The 5577-nt window shown below is 29.4% G+C and overlaps 1 long non-coding RNA gene across 1 annotated transcript; it reads right to left on the bottom strand.

Annotated features, from left to right (window-relative positions):
• Positions 1 to 1991: 1991 nt before the first annotated feature.
• Positions 1992 to 4805, bottom strand: LOC114398370. The gene is made up of 6 exons (XR_003663589.1): positions 4606 to 4805; positions 4035 to 4079; positions 3513 to 3868; positions 3265 to 3396; positions 2858 to 2996; positions 1992 to 2404 (listed from the first exon to the last, which is right to left on the bottom strand). It is a non-coding gene; the product is annotated as an uncharacterized LOC114398370 (long non-coding RNA).
• Between the last annotated feature and the right edge of the window lie 772 nt (positions 4806 to 5577).

The following is a 5577-nucleotide window of genomic DNA, read 5'->3' as shown; positions in this document are numbered from 1 at the left end:
TATTATTATTATAATGATAATAATAATAATAATAATAATTATTATTATTATTATTATTAATTTTCATTTTATACGATGTAAGTGTTGTGCCTGAACATTTTTGCTTTTGTGATTCCAATGGTTGTGTGATTATTTGTTTAAAAGGCTGCATTAGGTTCTCATGAGGATGGCGTCACGGCTCGCGAGCTCCGTGCCTCACCTTTTCGGCGATGGAGGTGGCGAGATTCCAGCGAAGCGATGAGAGAGAAAATTGAAACTACGCTTTTTAGAGAGAGAAGTTATGTTTTGGTTTTGAAGAAGGAAGAACACACTTTTAAAGAAGGAATAGGTAAACGATAATACAAAAAAAAAAGGGTTTTCGGACATGGGAGGAAGCGTGTTGCACGTCCACACATACATGACCGAAGAAGCCTGGACAGCAAGACACGTGGGAGAGGCACAACAGGGGAATTAAGTGAAATTAAATGGGGAGTTAGAAATTCGACAATCAGGGAGTCACATGTGGCTGGGGCAACAGGGAAAAAAAGGTGCAAAAAATGGATGTAAAACAAAGTTATTATTTATAGTATTTATTTTAGGAAAAAGATATAGTATTAGAATTATAAGTTATTTTTTTATAATATTATATTTATTTTTGTATTATTATATATTTATTGTTTTTTAGTATTTAATAGTTAATATTATTAGTATATATGAATAAGATAATATTAATAAATAAAACTAAGTTGTATTAGTATAAATAACTTCTTTAGTAGTAACAAATATATGCCTTTATAAAAAATTAGTCATTAATAAAATTGATTAATATTTTATACTAATGCAATGTTATGGTGACTAAAAAACTAAAAAAAATCAAAACATCTCTATTTTTAAAATTATTCTATAAAATAGATCAAAAAATTAAAAACACAATCAAACACATCTTGAAATTGCCTTTTAAAAAAAATTGATGTAAAACCATTTTGAAAGTGAGGTAAAATTAATTTAACTCAATTTTGGTCAAATTTGCTTTGTTTTTAAATTTTAATTTGTAATTTAAATGTTAAAATTTATAACTATTCTGAAAAATAGATAGATAATAATCAATCAAATTTGTGAAGATTTTAAATAGAAAATTAGAATTTAGAATTCTAGATAGAAAAACACCACAAAACTAAATATGCTTCATTTTAAAAATAGGTGAACTAAATTAGTTAAATAAATTTGAGGTTATACTTTTCCTTTAAAAAAAAACTCAAGATATACTTTTCCTTTAAAAAAAAAACTCAAGAGGTTATACTTTTATGCTGCACTATGAGCAAGGAACGTACTTAAGATAATGTACTTAACACGTTGTTGTTATTTGTCGATTGTTTTAATTATTCTTATATCGGTTAGATAAGTAGCTATCTCTTGTCTCGAAAGTACACGCTTAACACAATTTCAGCTGAATATTTTCCACAATTTATATTATTCTTACAATACTGTTAAAAACATTTATTTTCCTCTCTTTTTTTTATCTTTATTGCATCACTCATCACAAACTTTTCTTTGTTTTCTTCTCATCTCTCTTTTCTTTTATACAGAAGTTGTACAAAAAATAACTACGGTTACCATTTCTCATTTCCAACATATATGTGTTACAGTGGTGCGATGCAACTGCAGCTTACTACCTTTTCCTTTTATATAATTCACACTAATGTGAATTATTGACTTTATCTATGTGAAATCATGAAAAGCATTATAACTTCCATGAATAGTAGCAAGACTTTTTGGTTTAGGAATGGCAATGATGTAGTTTATATCTGACTTTCTCTAATTTGATTTTAGTCATTTTTTGATTTTTAAAAGAACTACGGGAAACTCGTTCATTTCCTCTGCTTTGATTTTGATTTGATCACTTATGTTTCCAAATAAAGTGAGCATAGCTCTAGTTTCTTAAAGGAATATATTACTGGTAATGAATAATTAGTCCTGATTCATAAGTTTTCAAATAAAAGGCAGAGGCAGACTTTTAGAAACAAATACTTTTCATGCATTTTAGGAACAGAACAAACAACAATACTTCTATCCCAATTTCTGAAAATATAAAAACATGGACAAATTTCTTTGCATGAAAATGACACTTACATCATACACTCCCATTGAGAAATCAGAACATAATGCATCAAACATTTCAAGCCTTAACAGTCTCATCATCATCATCTTCAATGTCCCAGCTCAAGTCTTCCTCTTGTTCCGTAGCACTAAGCCGCTTCCACAAATCAACTTTGCTTGCGCCACCACCACTCTGCTGCCTTGTTTTATTTTCATCAATACTGCTAAGATCCTCAATGTCATCCCACCCAAGGTCCTCCTCCACCTCTTATTATGAGAAAATGATTGCTTTGTTGTAAAAAGTTTTTTCTAGATCATTAGTCTCCTACTGCAATGTTTGACAAAATGAGAAACATAACATTAAAAAATATGGTTTTTTTACCAATATATTCACGACATTGATTAAGAAATCACTACATGAAAAAAAAATTAAAAACCAAGTTAGAGCATTTGGTATCCTTGGTTTAATTGTCATTCACTAAAAATAATAATAATAAACAATATAAATACTAACCTGCAACAAACCCAGACAAAACCTTAATGTCCAAACTCCAAACCCCCGAATAAAAAGATTTTAGATAAATACAACAACTTCTTACAATAACTTCTCCGATAGTCAAAACCACACAGGTCTATACATTATTACAAACAACATGCATACTGTTAAAAGAAAGGAGAGAATTGGAATTTTTCAGAGATACTCAGAGAATAAATTAATTTTATTTTCTAATTTTAAAAGTAACTCAGAGGGTTCTATAACAAATTATGATGTTAGTTTTACCTGGCCAAGCATTGCAGCTTCTGCTTCTATTCCACCAACTCCCCATCCAGCAACACCCAGACCATCAATCATAGTTGTGTGTGAATCAGTTCTCGCCATTTGTGTTGAACACAACTCTACCAAGGTATTCTAAATTAAGCTGCAAAATTAAAAACACAAAACTTGATTCAGAAGACAAATTTGAATCACAGGATGAAATGTTTTTTCATTGCATGTAAAATTTAAATTATTCTAAATATAAAAGTAAACCACACAGATCTATACATTATTACAAACAACATGCATACTGTTAAAAGAAAGGAAAGAATTAGAATTTTTTAGAGATACTCAGAGAATAAATTAATTTCATTGTCTAATTTTAAAAGTAACTCTAAGGGTTCTATAACAAATTAGCATGTTAGTTTTACCTGGCCAAGCATTGTAGCTTCTATTCCACCAACTCCCCATCCAGCAACACCAAGGCCATCAATCATAGTTGTGTGAGAATCAGTTCCCGACATTTATGTTGAACACAACTCTACCAAGGTATTCTAAATTAACTTGCAAAATTAAAATCAAAAAACTTGATTCAGAAGACAAATTTGAATCACAGCATGAATTTTTTTTTCATTGCATGTAAAATTAAAATTATTCTAAATATAAAAGTATCACCAACCCTCTCACATACTATCAAAACAGCCACCAAAATCCTACAATAAAGAGAATATGGAAAAAATAGTCTTCAATATATCCCAACATTTTGTTTTTATAGGTGGTAGCATGAGAAATAATCAGAATCCAAACACAACTATTTTCCATGTTTGCTATGGTGGCACGATCTGCCAAAGACAGTTCACTCATGCCTTCCCCTGCATTGGTAAAAAGCAATTATCCAGGTAAATTCTCTAATTTTAAAAGTAACTCAGAGGGTTCTATAACAAATTAGCATGTTAGTTTTACCTACACAAATTAAGAGAGAGTAGAAAGAAGACCTATGTCATCACAACATACAAAAGGGTCTTCAGCTAGCGCCTATATAATAATAATAATAACAATAATTAAACAAAACAAAAAATAACACAAAAATCACTGCACAACAAAATTAAAATGGAATATTGAATTAGGAAAAAAAATCACATGCCTTAAAAATCACCGTACAACAAAATTAAAATGAAATATTGAATTAGGCAAAAAAAACCTGACTCTCTAAGGCCACAGGTTCTACCAACCAGATTGCTCAGACCTGAAATTACAATCAACAAATTAACTAGATTGAATTACTATGATAACACACTTTTACAAATTACAAAGCAAGACCGGTGCCATTAATCATTGCATCAAAATAATCTTCAACACACCAAACAAAAGAAGATATTAGCAATGAGCATCCCATGTATTCCCACAATTAGTTTAAACTTTTTCACAATTTAAAATACAAAATTTAGATAAATTCAAAAGATCTTAGTAGCACAAAGCAAAATGTTTTCCTAGGTTACAGGTTTTGGCTTAAAATTGATATAGTTCATAGTTACAATCTAGCAACCACATCGTCAAAAAGTTAGCGCATAATACCTATTATATAATCAACTAATCATGACAAAACTTTAACAAATAAGATAAGAAGATGTGTTACTATGTCGAAGATTAAAGTATATAATACCTATTATATAATTATGTATACTATAAAATTTAATTTAACAATTGACTAAAAGATATGCAGACATCTTGGAGATATATATTATGCTGACCAATAAGGGATAAAAAAATACCTCAATTTCAAAAACTCCATGTGCAGCATCCCCAACTCCATCTTGCTGAGGTATATATCCACCAGCATTATATTGAGAAGTCAAATCATTGTGTTTTCGCATCCCTGACAGCCTCGTGAAGAAGTCCTGGATCTTTTTAAAGCATCAATAACACTTGATCAAGATACAGGGTTCCACAACTCTGACTCTGAAATGCTGACAAAAACTTCCAAAAAAAATATTACATCATCACACTTGATCAAGCAGGAAAAAAAACAATAAAATAGAATCCATCAATAAAGCCACAACTGCATGCAATTTTAATTCCAAAAAAATAGAAAATATGTGAAATTAAAAGAATGAACAGACACAAATGATACAGGAATATAGAATGAAGTGGGGGAAAAATTGTAACAATGAGAATTAGGTATCAATAAGATTTATTTAAAACAAAATATTTCAGTTGAGATGTTTAAAATTTGAAATTTGAATTGTTTGAGGCAATAATCACGAATCAATAAAAGTAAGAAGAAATTCTTCTTTGGAATGAGTATGAGACAATAATCATGAAATTTTATATGGATTGAAGTGCAAAACAATAGATATTTATCTGCATGTTAATGCTCTTCCTCCCATCATATATGACTCTAAAATGCTGACAAAAACTTCCAAAAAAAATATTACATCATCACACTTGATCAAGTAGGAAGAAAACCTAATAAAATGGAATCCATCAATAAAGCCACAACTGTATGCAATTTGAATTCCAAAAAAATAGAAAATATGTGAAATTAAAAAAAAATAAAAGACACAAATGATACAGGAATATAGAATGAAGGGGGGGGGGGGGAATTGTAATAATGAGAATTAGATATCAATCAGATTTATTTAAAACAAAATATTTTAGTTGAGATGTTTAAAATTTGAAATTTGAATTGTTTGAGGCAATAATCACAAATCAATAAAAGTAAGAAGAGATTCTTCTTTGGAATG

The sequence above is a fragment of the Glycine soja genome, chromosome 19 (genome assembly GCF_004193775.1).
Source record: "Glycine soja cultivar W05 chromosome 19, ASM419377v2, whole genome shotgun sequence".
Classification (NCBI taxonomy): domain Eukaryota; kingdom Viridiplantae; phylum Streptophyta; class Magnoliopsida; order Fabales; family Fabaceae; genus Glycine; species Glycine soja.
Note: the sequence above shows the minus strand (reverse complement) of the source record. Positions and strands in the feature narration are given on the sequence as shown.